Below are 18,970 nucleotides of genomic sequence, written 5' to 3'. Positions count from 1 at the left end.
AACCCGCCAGAGAACTGGTTGGCCCTCTGGATGGTGAGGGAGGGAAAGGGGAGATAAAAGGACACTTAGAGATGGCAGAGAAATTGAATGAGTTCTTTGCATCTGTCTTCACGGCAGAAGACCTCAGACAGTTACCGCTGCACAAACGGCCCCTCCTGACCGACTAATTAAGTCAGATAGAGGTTAAAAGAGATGTTTCAGACCTCATTGACAAATCAAAGATCAATAAGTCACCGGGCCCTGATGGCATCCACCCAAGAGTTATTAAGGAATTGAAGAATGAAGTTGCTGATCTCTTGACTAAAATATGCAACTTGTCCCTCAAAACGGCCACGGTGCCAGAGGATTGGAGGATAGCAAATGTCACACCTATCTTTAAAAAGGGAAAGAGGGGGGACCCGGGAAACTATAGGCTGGTCAGCCTAACATCTATACTGGGTAAGATTGTGGAATGCCTCATCAAAGATAGAATCTCAAAACACATAGACGAACAGGCCTTGCTGAGGGAGAATCAGCATGGCTTCTGTAAGGGTAAGTCTTGCCTCACGAACCTTATAGAATTCTTTGAAAAGGTCAACAGGCATGTGGATGCGGGAGAACCCATAGACATTATATATCTGGACTTTCAGAAGGCGTTTGACATGGTCCCTTACCAAAGGCTACTGAAAAAACTCCACAGTCAGGGAATTAGAGGACAGGTCCTCTCATGGATTGAGAACTGGTTGAAGACCAGGAAACAGAGAGTGGGTGTCAATGGGCAATTTTCACAACGGAGAGAAGTGAAAAGCGGGGTGCCCCAAGGATCTGTCCTGGGATTGGAGTTCTTCAACCTCTTCATAAATGACCTGGACACAGGGGTGAGCAGTGAGGTGGCGAAGTTTGCAGACGAAACCAAACTTTTCCGAGTGGTGAAGACCAGAAGTGATTGTGAGGAGCTCCAGAAGGATCTCTCCAGACTGGCAGAAGGGGCAGCAAAATGGCAGATGCGCTTCAATGTCATTAAGTATAAGGTCATGCACATTGGGGCAAAAAATCAAAACTTCACACATAGGCTATTGGGTTCTGAGCTGTCTGTGACAGTTCAGGAGAGAGATCTTGGGGTGGTGGTGGACAGGTCGATGAAAGTGTCAACCCAATGTGCGGCGGCAGTGAAGAAGGCCAATTCTATGCTTGGGATCATTAGAAAAGGTATTGAGAACAAAACAGCTAACATTATAATGCCGTTGTACAAATCGATGGTAAGGCCACACCTGGAATATTGTGTCCAGTTCTGGTCGCTGCATCTCAGAAAAGACATAGCGGAAATGGAAAAGGTGCAAAAGAGAGCAACTAAGATGATTACTGGGCTGGGGCACCTTCCTTATGAGGAAAGGCTATGGCGATTGGGCCTCTTCAGCCTAGAAAAGAGGCGCCTGAGGGGAGACATGATTGAGACATACAAAATTATGCACGGGAAGGACAGAGTGGATAGAGAGATGCTCTTTACACTCTCACATAACACCAGAACAGGGGACATCCACTAAAACTGAGTGTTGGGAGAGTTAGAACAGTTAAAAGAAAATATTTCTTTACTCAGCGTGTGGCTGGTCTGTGGAACTCGTTGCCACAGGATGTGGTGATGGCGTCTGGCCTGGATGCCTTTAAAAGGGGATTGGACAAGTTTCTGGAGGAAAAATCCATTACGGGTTACAAGCCATGATATGTATGTACAACCTCCTGATTTTAGAAATGGGCTATGTCAGAATGCCAGTTGCAAGGGAGGGCACCAGAATAAGGTCTCTTGTTATCTGGTGTGCTCCCTGGGGCATTTGGTAGACCACTGTGAGATACAGGAAGCTGGACTAGATGGGCCTATGGCCTGATCCAGTGGGGCTGTTCTTATGTTCTTATGTCACTGGAGGAAAGGGAATGCTGGGCAAGACAGATCCAACAGGGCTCTCATAGCATGCCATTCACTCTGCCTTACAGCAATTTGTGTAACTGAAATGTTAGTAACTCCTAGAAAATGAGAATCTTCTGTACTTTATTTGCTAGAAGAAATATACAAAATGCAGATAACAAATATGGGTACAGAAGAGGTTCAGATGCTGGAGCTCTCCCATCCAGAGACTAATTCTGAGCATGTGGTCATATTCACTTACGCCGAAAAGTTTCCTTAAGCTCTGAATATACAGCCCAGTTTGCCTGCATCTTACGTACAATGAACTCGAACAAATTCAAGTATATGCACGTGCCCCCCCAAAAGAAGACAGGGAAAAATCAACAGTATAAATAGTGCAGTTGATTCTGCCTGCCTTTCTATTTACTCCATTTATGCCCTGGAGCGAGCCTGAAATGAATAAATGAAGCTGCTCTTCCTTCAGTTCCCGCATGTCTCTTGCAATGTGCTTTTAGTGACAGCACATTTTTGTTGGCTTTAAGGGAGCTTCAACTACAGTATACACTATTTTGGCTTTACGTGCTGACATATAGCCCTCACATAAGATGTGGCCTGACTGTAAGTGATTTGTGCTCACCTCAGTTACAAAGATGGGTGAATTACTGGGCAGGGCTCATTCACAAGTAAAAGTTTTAGAAACTTTACCCAACTGATACAGAATGTAGACAAGATAAACCTGGATGGGTTAACTTAATGGCCACAAGGCTGTCACCATCAATGGCACAGCATAATCAGACTAGACTATCCATTACAATGTTTTTTTGTTTCTGACTAGTTTTGAGTTTTAACTTATTCTTTGTACACAAAGGACATCTTGCAGGACATCTGCAAGAGGGATCTGAAGGCCTTAGGAGTGGACCTCAACAGGTGGGAAACCCTGGCCTCTGAGCGGCCCGCTTGAGGCAGGCTGTGCAGCATGGCCTTTCCCAGTTTGAAGAAACACTTGGCCAACAGTCTGAGGCAAAGAGGCAAAGAAGGAAGGCCCACAGCCAGGGAGACAGACCAGGGACAGACTGCACTTGCTCCCAGTGTGGAAGGGATTGTCACTCCCGAATCGGCCTTTTCAGTCACACTAGACGCTGTGCCAGAACCACCATCCAGAGTGCGATACCATAGTCTTTCGAGACTGAAGGTTGCCAACAATATGTACACAACCAACAAGAAACACAGGATAATCTGATAATTGCAATGACATCAGCACCCCAAAATACTGTTGGCCCTTAATGGCAAACATTTCTAATACACAAATGCCAAATGAGCCACAACGCTGGGTAAATAATTTGTGGTAAGACTTACAAGATCAAGTTGGATGTTTTGCTGTATTCTTAACTAAGAGGCCCAGCACTGTTAGATGTGAACATTTATTTACCAGTAGCATGCCAAGCAGCAGCAAAACTGCTAGGATTAAGGCTGTACATCCAAAGGCACAATCCTAACTAGGTCTACTCAGAAGTAAGTCCAATTTTGTTCAATGGGGCTTACTCTCAGGAAAATGTGGCTTGGATTGCAGCCCAAGAGTACTTACTTCAAAGCATACCAAGGAGGGAATGGAGGGCAGCTGGGTCCCAGGAGCAAGCCATAAGGGGGATTCCAGCATTGCATGCCAATCACGTTGGGTCTGGCTGGCACAAAAATCATAGCACCTCAATGGTGCTTTGAAGTCCTGGCAATAACGGGGAGGATGCCCATGTCACTTGTATACATACAATTAATCCTCCTAGCAGCCCAATACTGTTGCCCCCATCGGGCCCTACACCTCCTAGCCACAACGTGCTCAGAAGCAGAGGTGTCCCAGCTGAATATGGGTATTCAAATGCTGGGAAGATGTGGCTTCCACTAGGGAATCTCAAAGTAAAGGCCAGGTCTACCCACTGCTTCAAATGATGGGTAGACCCGACTTCCACCGGGAATGATCTTGAAGTAGAAAGCAGGTCTACTCATGGCTTCCAGCATCCACAGGTGAGGCGGTCGGAGCAGTCTGTGAAGTGAATTTCCTCTGCAGCCTGCCTGCAATAACACCCCCCCCCCTCCAAAACAAGTAAGGTTTTCAGCTCTACCCAGTATCTAGTTCAATTTAAGAACTTCTGTTTAAACCAGATCACTGTCAGAATCCACCTGGCTTTGCAAGTCTCAACAAGGTTCATCTTATCAGCTGAAGCCTCTGTTTTGATCCTTCTTAGTGGGGGGGGGCTGCCTTTTGGAGTATTTGTTGAGCTCCAGTTCCATCAGATCAGGACCATTCTGGTAGCCTTGCATTCTCGTTCACCTGATCTTCCACACCAGCCAAGGCACATTTACTTACTTGTGAGTAGACGCGGCCGTGAGGCTTAGTTTCGCTTTCCATAGGACTCAATACATCTATCTGCTTGGAGGGAGGGACTTCCTTCTCAGGTGTTTTTGGGGGCTGCATTCATTGGATCAGGACCATTCTGGTGTCATTGTGTTCCTCTCAGCCTGCCCTTTCCGACGAACTAAGGCACGTTTTCCTACTCGCGAGTAAACGCGCGATATGGTTCACTTTCCATAGGGATCCATGCATTTTTTGTTCTCCAGTTTTTTGGCCATAACTTTTGATAGAAAGGAGATATTTCACTCTGGGTTTCTGCATTGCATTCTGCTCGAAATTCCACATCCAATGGTATATAATATGATGGGGTTACTCCTAACCACCATGATTTTAGCGTGCCACCCTCCCCAGTGTGCGACACCCCCCCAGTGCACGTCACCCGGTGCGGCCCGCACCCCCTAGCAACACCACTGTGTAGTATGTTTTAAAACTGTTTTGTGTGGTTTGAGCTGCCTTGCTGATTATCCACTAAAAAACAGGTGCAGCACAGTGGATAAGAGAATGAACTGTACAGCAGGACTTCCCTGCTTTGAATCTTGTTTATGCAATGAATTCACTATTTGGCTCTGGGCAAGCCACTCCCTCTCAGCCTCAATTCCCCAGCTGCAAAGTGCAGATAATACCTACTTACCTTAAAGGGTTGTTTTAAGAATTACATAAACACTTAGCACACTTTACATGTGTGAAGCACTTAGCACACTCATGAAGTACTATAAAAATATTAAGGAGCATCCTTTCATGAGATAGGAAGGCAGCAATTAAATATTTCCAATACATTTTTCAGATGGTTAGAAGACTAAAGTTTCTCCTTTTCCAGTTTTTAACCTAAAATATCTTGATAGTGGAGGAAAACTTTGAGCTGGGCTTCAAGCACAACTAAAAATTAATCAAGCAAGAAAGAATGGGCTAAGAGAAGATTTCCAGAAGCCCATTCTTGTACACATTTAATTTGGAAGTTAATGCTTACTGAGTTTGATGGGGCTTATTCTGAACCAAGTATGCACAGAACCTTACAGCCCAGTCATTTGTACAGTAAGGAGCACCTAAATCAATGCTTCTAAGCAAACCTAAGTTTGCTTGGGCCTTGTTACATGATGTACAGAAATCATAAATATTAACATCTGAGGGCCCAATCCTATCCAACTTTTCAGTACCGATGCAGTCACAATGTAGTCCCAAGGGAACAAACATTCCCTTATATTCAGGAGGCCTCTGTGACCGTCCCCGCAATGTAGGATGCAGTGCACACCCCACTGGCATAGTTGCATCAGCACTAGAAAGTTGGGTAGGATTGGGCCCTGAATAACCATGGTTTGGATTGAATTTATTCAGCATATTTTCCCCTACTGTTATAACCATGAGCTATAAAGCATATCTCATAGGACCATAGTACAGTATGCATCAAAAATCTCTTTCCCCATGCAGAGCTACTTTTCTCCAGTGCTGCAGCTACTGGTATTAAGATCTCAAAACCCCTTCAATTAGCATTTAAAATCATTCATAAAATCCACATACATTGCACTTCAAGTTCCAAAATTATATAAGGCAAAAACTATACAGTTCAGTCTTTCACAGCAAACACTGAAGTTTTAAAAAAAAAGTTATTCCACCTTTTCAGTTGGAACATAAAAAATCTCAACACAATAGTTAGAGCCTTACATTCAAAAGAATAAAAAAGGCAATTTTATAATCAAATTTGCTACTGCACTTTGTTATATTTACATCTTATATGAGCTTCAAACATAGTTTTAGTCTCACAACCACCCTGCAAGGTAGGAAGGAGGAGTGACTGTCCAGAAGAGTACTGCAGGGGTTCCCAAACTGTGAGCCATGGCTATCCAAACAGCCCCAAAAACCAGCCAGGAGAGCTGCAGAATCCTCACAAAAAACCCACTTCCCTATAGAGGATTACAGGATTGCAGCCCTAAAGGGGAGCCATGGCCAATACCCCAGTAAGTCAAGGGAGCAACTAGTCAAAAAGGTTTGGGGACCACTGTTCAACTGCATCAGACCAAAGGCCTACTTAGCCCCGCATGCTGTTTCCCACTGTTGCCCACAAGCCAGAGAGAAGGAATACTTTTCTCTTGCCATTGATCACCTGCAACCAGTATTCAGAGGCATATCACCACTGATCTGGAGATAGCATACAGCAGCTGTTTCCAAAGTCTCTAGGAGAGTTTGGGCCTCCATAATTGCTTGTGGGGGAGCAGAAGGGGCAGCGATGGCGCTTCCATGATCGTGCCAGCACCAGGGACAAAAGGGCTTTTAAAAATCATACCTGGAGTTGCTATTGCCCTCCAGGGGGGTGCAGGGAGCCCACGGCCCCTTCTGCAAGCCTCACTGTGCCTCCAAACTGCTCCAAAAAGCAATTGCGACACACTTCCAGGAGTCTAGGTAGTCTGACTAGGGAGTTGCGATGCCTCAGTTTGGGAACCTCTGGCATACAGCCATCATGACTAGTAGCCACTGACAGACCTATCTTCCATTAATTTGTGCAATACTTTTTAAAGTCATTCAAATTAGTGGAAACAACCAATCTTGTGGCAATGAATTCTACAGACTAAACACGTGCTATGTGGGTGGATACCACCTTCTGTCTGTCCTAAATTGCTGCAAACCAGTTTTAATGCATGATTCTGATTCTAGTATTATGAGAAAACCCTTCCTCTCCCTCCCTTCCATGCACCAGTTTATGTCTCAGTCATTTCCTCTTTTAATCACCTTCCTTCCATATTAAAAAATGCAACTCTAAAAACTAGTTTTTCCTCATAAGGAAGATGTTTCAGTCTTTTGTTTGCATGCTTTCCATGTTTTCCAGCTCTACAATCACCCTTCTTGAGGTGGGGAATCCTGTTCATAGTATTCCAAATGTGGCAGCACCATAATTTGTATAGAAGCATTATAAATTTACCGCCTTATTTGAAATCCTTTTCCTAATGACCCTGAGCATGGAATTAGTTGTCTTCAAAGGTGTTGCACAAGGTAAAAAAGCAATGGTTCCACAACAGATTCTTGGGAGACCCAATTCTTATTTTCCTCCACTGTGAAAATTACCTGTTTATCCCTACTCTCTGTTTCCTGTTCTTCAAGAAATTACCAATTTGGTGGTAATAAAAGGACCTTTCTTCTTATTCCATGACTACTACTTTACTCAAGAGCCTTTGGTGAGAGACTCTGTCACTTCTCTTTGACTCAGCTTTTCAGACTCCCTTCCTGAAAAGGTCAGTTTTGTAAGTGTATCTGCCCTACGCTTTCCGTAGAGAAAACTGATGCAAACAATTTGTTCAGCTTCTGCAGTATCCATACACTCTTTAACCTTCCCTGTTATTTCATTGTCGTCTAACAAGCCAAGAACCTACCTAGTAGGTTTCCTACTTTTGATGTGCTTAAAGTATTTTTTTTCCCCCCACATAGTTTTTGTTCTCCTCACTAGGGTAAGACTTTCATTTTCAAAGGAAGCTTTCCCATATTTTCAAGATTTCTCAATCTGAACTCATGAGCCCTACTGGTCTCCTCATGGACCTGGTGATGACTTTCCTACTTAGTGGTAGTCATTCTAGTTGAGCTTCTGTGACTGTGGTTTTAAATAATTTTCATGCACTCTGGAGAGTTTCAACCTTTTGCTTTCCCTTTCAGCTTCCTACTAGTCCTCTTATTTTCGAGACGTCCTCTCTCTGAAAGTCAAATGTGCCTGTGCCAGACCTCATAAGAACATACGAACAGCCCCACTGGATCAGGCCATAGGCCCATCTAGTCCAGCTTCCTGTATCTCACAGCGGCCCACCAAATGCCCCAGGGAGCACACCAGATAACAAGAAACCTCATTCTGGTGCCCTCCCTTGCATCTGGCATTCTGACATAGCCCATTTCTAAAATCAGGCGGTTGTAAATGCACATCATGGCTTGTAACCCGTAATGGATTTTTCCTCCAGAAACTTGTCCAATCCCCTTTTAAAGGTGTCCAGGCCAGACGCCATCACCAAATCCTGTGGCAAAGAGTTCCACAGACCAACCACACGCTGAGTAAAGAAATATTTTCTTTTGTCTGTTCTAACTCTCCCAACACTCAATTTTAGCGGATGCCCCCTGGTTCTGGTGTTATGTGAGAGTATAAAGAGCATCTCCTCCTCCTTGGCAATTTTACTGTTACGCACATACTGAATTAGACAGCACTATGGTCACTGTTCCCTAATGGTTTTACTAAACTTTATCGCACTACATAGGCTTAAGTTTGTATCTCTTTTATCTCTTCTGAGAGCCACATAGTATTAAGTTTAGGTATGTCCCACTCTGATCAGTTCCAAGACCAAATATTCTAGGACAGTCACTTAGCGTGTCCAGAAATTTTCTCTCTCTGTCATGGCCTGAGCAAGAATTTACCCAGGCTATGTAAGGGTAATTGATCAATTACTGCAACACTTTCTCCTCTGGATGCAGCCCTGATTTCTCCAAGACACAGTTATTTTCAGCAATCTGATCAGGAGGACAAACACATGCACCCAGTACTAAATTACTTGGGCCTGGTATTCCCACACACAATGATTCCTTTCATTGTAGCGAAGTCTAATCCCCTCCAAATTCGTTGGATTCTACACACTTGTAGACTACACCCCCAAATACACCCCTCCTTGTTCTTCCTACAGAGTTTTTGTCCTAGAACAACCATCTTACTTGTTCTGTCTGTTCCACCAGATACCATTATGACCACTATAGCTATGTCCTCCTTTGCAACCAAGCACACCAGCTCCCTATTGGCTCAGAGGCTTCTGATATCTGCATACAAACACCTCTACTTGTGTCCTCTTCCAAACACTGTTGGCATGTTTCTTTTCCCTGTGGCCTTTTACTCCCTTTGACCAGCTGTCCTGTTTCCCCACACGCTTGGTTCCGAACTGCATTCTCTCCTTCTAAATCAAGATTATTCATCCCCTTTGGTTAGTCCAAACTGGAAGCTGTCCAGCTCTTGTCAGCCTTCCCCTAACACCAGCAAGAGCTTGCAGATTTGCAAACAGCAAACATCATTAAAGCATCAAGGGAATATGCATCTTCCCTTGATGCTTTAATAATGTTTGCATGCTTGTAAATACACATGGACATGTGCCAAGAAAGTCACTACTGGACATGGTGCTGCTGCAGGTTTACAAACTGACAGAGTATCACAGATGAGCAAAGGTTTAAACCCAGACCCCCTCCAACTCCACACTTAGCTACTTTGTCACTGGAACTAACTGGCTCCCTTTGAAAGCAAAAAAGTTAACTCCCAGTAACAATACAGACTAGCTGTGATCTCCAGATCGCAGCAGCGCAAAGGATAACCAAAGCAAATAATAAGAACAATACTAACCAGGGATGATGATCATAGGGAAATCAGACTTGAACTGGTGACAAGATCAAGAGAAACAGAGGAGGCTGGATACCCAGATCATACCTGCTAACAGATCACATTCCCTGAATGCCACACATCAGACAAGCACCCACCTAGCTCTGTCTGCAATCACTAACACTGATTATAAACTCAGTAGTCAGCACCCTGAAAGTGGGCACAACAGGCTCACCAAAGTGTGCCAAGGGGGCAAACCAATCCACGCACAGCGTGTGCCAAGGGGACAGACTACTTCACACACAAAGTGTGCCAAGGGGGCAAACCAATCCACACGCAGAGAGTGCCAGGGGGGCAGACTACTCCTTGCGCAGAGTGTGCCAAGGGGACAAACCGATTCGACTCCAGCAGTCACATACATCAACAACTCATAGTTTGAGAGGAAGAAAGAGGAGGGCAAAAAGGAGGGACACCATCCCAATACCATGGGGTAGGGAGCAAGGAAGGGAGCATAAAGCCCCCCCCCTCCCATCTCCTCCTGCCCAGAGGACAGCCAGAAGTGCATCAGCCCAGGCAGGGTCAGCAACCCAGTACCAAGGGGTGGGGGGCTAGGAAGGGAGCAGAAGAAGCAGAGAGCCCCCACCCCACACACACACACCCAATCCTCTCCTGCCCAGAGGACAGCCAGAGGTACATCAACCCAGGCAGGACCAGGAGGGGCTGCACTCTCTGCCCCCCCTCAGCCCCTGGGGGCCAGGGGAGGACCCCCCCCATTGGAGGAGGCAGGGCCCCTCTCCCATCCCTCCTCCCTGCCCTGCCCTGCCCTGCCCTGCCCCCCTCTGCACCTGCTGTGACCCTCCCCACAGTCTCCCCAGCCCTTCCCCTCCACCGTCAAGGGAACCACCCTGCGGGGGAAGAGCCGCTGTCTCCCAAGGGCCAGCTCCCCCCAACAGCCCCGCCAAGGCAGCACAACGCACTTCTCCTTACCAGCCTGGTCGGCGACGACTCCTCGGCTAAGATGGCAGCCGATTGAAGTCTTAACCCGAGACAGGGACTCTCCAAAGTGGGGATGAAAAGAACGCATGCGCGGGTCGGGTCAGAGGAAAAATGGCAGGCGGAGGGGGCCGGTTGAGACTACGACTCCCAGCATGCCCAGGGAAAGAGTCATCCAGCGCTCCTATTGGCTCCTATCAAAAACCGAATGTCTCTTTTAGGCGCGCCTCCTGTTATTGCCATTTATGGACAGAGGAGGCGTGGCCTTTGTAGTTGGGCGTATTATCTAGAAAAGAGGCGCAAAAGGTTTTGGGCATCAGGCGTAAGACTGGCAGCTCAAGCTGGTTCTTTGAAACCGGTGTCCAAGGCTCGTTCTGTTTGTGCCCCTGCAACATGGACTGGAAGTCAGAGCTGCCACTATTTTATTTTCCTGGTGGTAGTAGCAGAAATTCATTAAGCATTTGTATTTGAGTGCCAGGGGGGCAGACTACTCCACATGCAGAGTGTGCCAGGGGGCAAACTGATCCATGTACAGAGTGTGCCAAGGGGGCAAATTGTTTATACCACCCTTCCTGCAAGGAGCTCAGGGTGGAGTACTGTACATGGTTCCTTTTGTCCTCACAACAACCCTGTGAGGTAGGTGAGGCTGAGAGAGAGTGACTGGCTGGCCCAAGGTCACCCAGGAAGCTTCATGGCTGAGTGGGGATTGAACCTGGATTTTCCAGGTCTGAGGCTACAATTCTGTCCACACTTTCCTGGGAGTAAATCCCACTGACTTTAAGGGCGCAATCCTAACCCCTTATGTCAGTACTTTCCAGTACTGACATAAGGGCAATGCAGCTCTGAGGTAAGGGAACAAACATTCCCTTACTTTGAGGAGGCCTCCATGAGTGACACCCAACTGCAGGATACAGCACACGTCCCATTCGCACCACTATGCCAGTGCTGGAAAGCACTGACATAAGGGGTTAGGATTGCGCCCTATTGGCCCAATCCTATCCAATTATCCAGTGCCAGTGCAACTATGCTAATGGGGCATGCACTGCATCATGTAGTGGGGCAGCAGTTATAGAGGCCTCCTTAAGGTATGAGAACATTTGTTCCCTTACCATGGGACTGCATTGTGGTTGCACTGGGCCTAGAAAATTGGATAGGATTGGGCCCTAAGTCTCATTAGACTTACTTCTGAGTAGACATGCATAGGATTTGGCTCCAAGTCCAACACCAGAACGACTACACCAGTGGTTCTCAAACTCTCTGGGAGAGTTTGAGAGCCAGTAAGTCCTTGCAGGGGCCGGGGGAGGAGGCAGCTGGGGGGGTAGGGGAAGGCATCACTCTGCATCCACTTTCCCTGCTGCAGGGAGCCCTGCCAGAAGTCGCGCTGGGCTCCCCGCACCCCGGGGAGGCTGCAGGAGGCTTGGGTAAGTGCACCCAAGCCCCTGCAGCCCCCTGAGCAGCGCGATCCTGGGGATCGTGCTGCTGCCTCCCCCCCCACCTCTAGGCTGCCCCCATCTTACCAAACACAAACACCTCTACCTATTACTACTTTTAAAACTCTCTGCTACATTCATCATCATAACTGCTAAAAGGAAGATATTCTTTTCAGGCATTATTAAGGATGAAAACATGAATACATGTGGAGACAGCCCCAAAGGACAATACACAACTTTGCCGCACAAAAATGTAGGCACCTTTTCTCCATATAAAAATTGTGGTGATAGCCATCCCTTCCCCAGCCACTAACTTCCTTGTTGTGGACAGATAAAACAGGTATCAGAAACTCCTTGCTTGTTTTTACATGGATGGAAAATTGTACAATTCCCTTTTTTACCCTCTTAATTAAGGGAGCACTTGCCCTCCAATGGGCACCCAGGCTTTTTCAGGCAAAGGTTTCAAGAACCTCAGAGTTGCAGTGATTTCCATTTCAACTTTTGTCCCCATTATATCAGTTTGTTGGTTTTGATGAAATCACTGATTTCTCATTCATGTATTTAAATCCCCATTCTGAGCAACACCCAACACCACCAGTCACTGTCTACCCCACACTATGGTGTGCCTTGCTACCTCAGTGCATGCATGCCATACTCGGTCACCACCTCTTTTCTGTTCGACAATGTTTAAAAGACAAAGGGGAATGGAAGAGGAAGCATATGGAAGAAGTGACAACAGTGGCCTAGAGCAGGGTTCTCAAACTTTTAGCTCTGGGACCCACTTTTTAGAATGAGAATCTATCAGGACCCACCAGAAGTGATGTCATGACCAGAAGTGTCATCATCAAGCAGGAAAATTTTTAACTACCTTAGACTGCAATCCTACCCACACTTACCCAGGAGTAAGTCACATTTACTATCATTGATAATAGCATAAACAGAGTAACCTGTTAAAAGTACAGATTTGTAACATTTCCCCAAATGCAGTCACATACCATGGCAATATGAAGTCTGATATATTAAAAAATGAAATATTGAAATGCATGGGGACCCACCTGAAATTGGCTTATGACCCACTTAGTGGGTTCTGGCCCACAGTTTGAGAAACACTGGCCTAGAGAGTGGGGATGGAGGCAGGCAGGCCATGTGTTGGGGACTCCCTGCCAATCTTATCACTTGACCCTGTCTCATTAACAGGTTGACCATGACCCCATCTCATAAAGAAAGTTTTCTATGGCCCTGAGAATGGGATGGCCCCAGCGTTACCCCTTCCTGCCTCACTTCATAAGCAGAGATGTATCTTGCTCATACCTACTGGCTCTTTCATGCCAACCAGGAGGCACATGGGAAGAGTGAGTTTAAGCAAAGAGAAGCAAGAAGATGTAAATGGTTTTTTTCAAGTCCAAGAAGTGTATAAACAGGGGAAAAATGATTTCAGTCTTTACACCCCTATTTTTATTACTTACAAGAGAACAAAAGCTGCATGATCTAACTTAACCCCTATTCCTCAATCTGTTGTTTACCAGAGCCTCAGCTGAAGCAGTCACTCTGGATAGTTGGCCTGTTTTCAAATTCCAAAGGTTAGAAAGGCAACTCTGTGGACTAATGAGAGGCCAAAGATTTCCAGGTAGGAAGGGACTGGTTCCCTCCTACAAACATTCTGAGGTGGTGACTCTGCTCATGACAGATCTCCCAGGTTCTTTTCCTATCTGGGTCTCCCTTCATGTGACTTACAGCAACTACTTATTTGCTAAACCATGACTCCTCCTTTAGCTTACTGAACTAAGCACAAAAAAAGGTTACTTTTGTTTTTCATGAGCAATATCCTGGCACACTAAATAAACATGGCAGCAGCAGTACTATTTTTATGGCACATTTCTTGGTGGACTTTGTCTTTAGAGTAATGAAAGGTTATTTATGTGTTCAATAAGATTTCCAGTAGTAAAGACAGAGAGCAAAATGTCTTTACAAGAAAGCAGGATCTTCCCTAGGTTTGCCCTCCCAAGCTTGTTTATACAAAGGATTAGACAAATTCATGCTAGACAGTGGTTCTCACACATTTAGCATTGAGACCCACTTTTAAGAATGAGAATCTTGTCGGGACCCACCGGAAGTAATGCTATGACCGAAAGTGACACCATCAAGCAGGAACATTTTTAATAATCCTAGGCTGCTATCTTACCCACATTTACCCAGGAGTAAGTCCCATTTACTGTCATTGTTAAAAGAATATATGTAGTAGTTTGTTAAAAGTACAGGTCTGTAACATTTCCCCAAATGCAGTCACATCCCATGGTAGCATCAAGTCTGATATATTAAAAAGAAAACATTGAAATGAATGGGAACCCACCTAAGATTGACTCATGACTCATCTAGTGGGTCCCGACCCACAGACTGAGGAACACCACGCTAGAACAAGTTCAACAAGATGTATTAAGTAAGATAACTAAGTGAAGCCTCCATTTTCAGAGGCAGCGAACCTCGGGGGAACAGGTGTTAGGGGCAAATAAAAGGAATGGTTATTTCCATCACATCCTATTTGTGAGCTTCTGTGACCTAAGCAGCTCTGATCCAGCAAGAATTTTATTATTATTATTATTATTATTATTATTATTAACAGTATTTACATACCGCTTTTCAACTAAAAGTTCACAAAGCGGTTTCCAGAGAAAAATCAAATAACTAAATGGCTCCCTGTCCCAAAAGGGCTCACAATCTAAAAAGACGCAAATGAATACCAGCAGACAGCCACTAGAACAGACAGTGCTGGGGTGAGGTGGGCCAGTTACTCTCCCCCTGCTAAAAAAAGGAGCACCCACTTGAAAAAGTGCCTCTTGCCAAATTAGCAGGGAATTCTCATGCTTTTAGCGAAACATATTAGTGCAAAACAAGCCTAGCACTTGCCATCCAGTCACAATTGTTATATATATTTTCTCCTGGTTATATTTCAGTGTAAGGCTTTCCCCAAATCTTTCTCCATGCTAGGAGTGCCTAGCCACTGAATTTTTGCATCTCCTGCAATTATTAAAGAAAAAAAAATCTATGGATTGTAGCAAGTGACAATCCATAGTCATTTAAAAAAAAAAATCTGTTACCAGCAATGATAACTGTACCTGTTCTAGATGCCTTGCAGTTAGGGCAAATGCACCAGCCTGTGATATATGAGAGAGTGAATGCAATTTCTTTCATTAAGGAGGGAAAGGAACTCTCCACATGTTCATAGGCACACTCTGGTTTTAAGATAGTATATAGAGTGAAAGTATGAGGGAGAATATATTGGCTGAGTTAAAGTAACTGAAAATATTAAGGCTGTATGGGGGTTGGGATGGAATTGACAGCTTGTGTTGTGTAATCATATCTCTAAAGTTTGCAGCTCTGAAAGAGAGCACTGCCTTCCAGGAAGTCCCTGCCCTTGGAAGGACTGGTGTGACAGGACCAGAAAAACAATTCCAAGCCTTGATGAATGGCAGCAGTGCTAAAAAACATCATTCTGCAAAACAACAACAGCAATTCCTCCTCTGATCAGGCCCTGAGCTGCTGCTGTCCAGATCTCTCGCATGTACTATCTCACAGTAGCCTCACTAGTTCACATTCCACATTAGGGTATTATTATATAGACTGTCCATTAATTTCCTTGCTAATTACCAAAAAGCAGTGCCATAGGGTTCTAGTGTCAGTCCAAAATCAGCCTTAAGAAAGCCTGACGATCAGCCTTAAGAAAACAGGTCATGGTTCAGGATGTGGACTCACATCCCTGCATTACAATATCTGCGCATGAACTGGAGGTTGTCCATGACTTTGTGTACCTTGGCTCAACGATTTCCGACACTCTTTCTCTGGATACCGAGCTAAACAAACATATTGGTAAAGCAGCTACCACATTTTCCAGACTCACAAAGAGAGTCTGGTCCAACAATAAGCTGACGGAACATACCAAGATCCAGGTCTACAGAGCTTGCGTCCTGAGTACACTTCTGTACTGCAGCGAGTCATGGACTCTTCACTCACAACAGGAGAGGAAACTGAATGCTTTTCACATGTGCCGCCTCCGACGCATCCTCGGCATCACCTGGCAGGACAAAATTCCTGACAACACAGTCCTGGAATGAGCTGGAATCCCTAGCATGTATGTACTGCTGAAACAGAGATGCCTGCATTGGCTTGGTCATGTCGTGAGAATGGGCAATGGCTGGATCCCAAAGGATCTCCTCTATGGAGAACTTGTGCAGGGAAAGCGCCCTACAGGTAGACCACAGCTGCGATACAAGGGCATCTGCAAGAGGGATCTGAAGGCCTTAGGAATGGACCACAACAGGTGGGAAACCCTGACCTCTGAGCGTCCCACTTGGAGGCAGGCTGTGCAGCATGGCCTTTCCCAGTTTGAAGAGACACTTGGCCAACAGACTGAGGCAAAGAGGCAAAGAAGGAAGGCCCATAACCAGGGAGACAGACCAGGGACAGGCTGCACTTGCTCCCAGTGTGGAAGGGATTGTCACTCCCGAATCATAATAATAATAATAGATGCTGTTCCAGAACCACCATTCAGAGCGTGATACCATAGTCTTTCGAGACTGAAGGTTGCCAACTACTACTACTAGGGTTCTAGTGTGAAAATGAACTATTTGAATGTTTACATGCTTCAGAGTAACACCCTGAACATACACAGAGTTAGTTGTGCTTAACTGTGGGTAGGACTGGGCTGCAAGGGTTCTTAGAACTGTAGCCTACATTTTCAGTGTAAGTGTGAAGAAGGGACATGGAGATCTGATGAAGTTGCTGCAACTCACCAAGCAGGTATCGGAAAGAGGCAAGATACACAGTGTGTACACATGATCCTCCTTCACATCTTTAGATACCTTCTGGGGTGGCTGTGCCAGACACAGTCTCCTGACATAGACAGTCCCATAAAGTGTCGTTATTGCCACCAGGAAAGGAAAAAGAAAACGGGAATATCTTTCCTCCTGTCTGGAGTGAGCTTGCATGGAAGCTAGATACTAAAGAAGTGGCTTGTGAGTCAACTGACTTGACCAATCCCAGCTCCTCTGCTCCAACCTTGTAGTTTTAGCTACAAGTAATCTGTAAGAGAGTGATAGGCAGTGCTCACTGCTCTGGTATGACTGAACAGGAGTTTCAAAAATAAAAATGGTTTCTTCAAAAGTAAAAAGTCCTGGGTGTTTTAGTATACAAGAAGCTAAACATAACCTGACAGTGTGATGCAACAGCAAAGAAGGCAAATGCCATTCTAGACTGCATCAACAGAAGAATAGCATCCAGATCACAAGTAGTAACGGCACCACAGTATTCTACTTCAGTCAGACCCCACCTGGAATATTGTGTCCCCTTTCTCCTACCAGCATGCAATTGATCTCATCCCATATGGTTGGATCATTTCATCGTTACCCCAACCATCAGTAAACTACTGATGGGAAAACAGCTGATGATATGGTTGGATAACATTCAAAGCAGTCCTGGAAAGCTTATCGCAGGGGTGGCCAAACTTGCTTAACATAAGAGCCACTACCATAAAGTTCAGACGATTGAGAGCCACAAGAGAGACATTTGAGAGCCGCAATATTTATTTATTATTACTTACAGCATTCTTACCCTGCCCAATGGGTCTCCTTTAAGAAACATTTACATATATACTTTAAGAAGCCTTTACAATATATTTACTCACCATGAACATTAAATGTATGTTTTAACCCAGTAGATTCTCAGTTTATACCCAGTACATCATTGTTTCTCAAACTGTGGGTTGGGATCCATTAGGTGGGTCCCCATTCATTTCAATATTTTAATTTTTAATATATTAGACTTGATGTTACCATAGGATGTGAATGTTACAGACATGTACTTTTAACAAGCTACTCTGTGTATTCTTTTAACAATGATAGTCAATGGGACCTACTCCTGGGTAAGTGTGGGTAGGATTGTAGCCTAGGATTGTTGAAAAATTTTCCTGCATGATGATGTTACTTTTGGTCATGATGTCACTTCTGGCGGGTCCTGACAGATTCTCATTCTAAAAAGTGAGCCTTGGGGCTAAAGATGTGAGAAGCACTGCAGTAAATGATTATATCAAACTTGAAGAAAAGTTATTTACATTTTATATGAATTATGACGGAAGAAGAGCTCAGCCAACATATTTCTGCAAGATGCACATCATGCATGTCAAAGACCCACATGTGGTTCACGAGCCACAATTTGGCCACCCTGGCTTATTACATTAGGTATTCTGGAGCTGAAGGGATTTTGATTGAGCTAAGAAAGAATATGTAGTGAATTGGACCTAGAGAACCTCAGGCCCTTCCAGACTTATGATGTTCATGTGACTCATATATGTGGGAGGGCAAGTCACATGTAAGGAGAAAGATTGCCCAAGATGGTCTGGCTGCTGCAGCTGTGCTGTAGGAAGTGGGAGTTACAAAAAGAAAACCAAAAAATGTTAAAAAGGGATGGTTTAGAAAGATGTGAAAGTTTGACTGGGGCTGGAGTTTCAATTCTTCTCCATTCAGTGTCAATTCTTCTGTATGTCTTGTGTCCATCTGGCTCCTTTGTACATTTGTTTATATTTTAATTGCCTTGATCCTGGGTGTTTGTTTTAATGTTTTAATTGTTTTTAATATATTGTATTGATTTTATGGTTTTTACATTGTTAGCCGCTTTGAGTCCCCCTTGGTGTGGGAGAAAGGCGGAGGAAAAATAGTCTAAATAAATAGCAGATTTTCTATTCCATGATTTTCCTTGAGAAAATGAAGCATTTTCATCATGGTGTACTTACATAGCAGCAGTAGAGGAGCAATAGTAGCCACCACTGAGAGACATCAATTTACATTTTATTCTAGGGCAGCATTTCTCAACATTTGTCCCCTGCCGTACCACTTTGCATGGACCACCTACTGAAAGTACCACTGGAAGTTACATCATTGCCTGTTACTTCC

General features: G+C 44.9%; 1 protein-coding gene across 2 annotated transcripts in view; it reads right to left on the bottom strand.

The window, feature by feature from the left end:
- ITCH (itchy E3 ubiquitin protein ligase) overlaps positions 1 to 10,662 on the bottom strand; it is a 73,450-nt gene extending 62,788 nt beyond the window's left edge. The window contains exon 1 of one of the 2 annotated variants that reach the window (XM_066623185.1): positions 10,584 to 10,662. The gene's annotated coding sequence lies outside the window, so the exon portion shown is untranslated. The remainder of the gene's footprint in view (positions 1 to 10,583) is intronic. The other variant, XM_066623184.1, reaches the window with a different exon arrangement.
- Positions 10,663 to 18,970: the final 8,308 nt, after the last annotated feature.

This window comes from Tiliqua scincoides, chromosome 4 (assembly GCF_035046505.1).
Source record: "Tiliqua scincoides isolate rTilSci1 chromosome 4, rTilSci1.hap2, whole genome shotgun sequence".
Taxonomy (NCBI): Eukaryota; Metazoa; Chordata; class Lepidosauria; order Squamata; family Scincidae; genus Tiliqua; species Tiliqua scincoides.
Note: the sequence above shows the minus strand (reverse complement) of the source record. Positions and strands in the feature narration are given on the sequence as shown.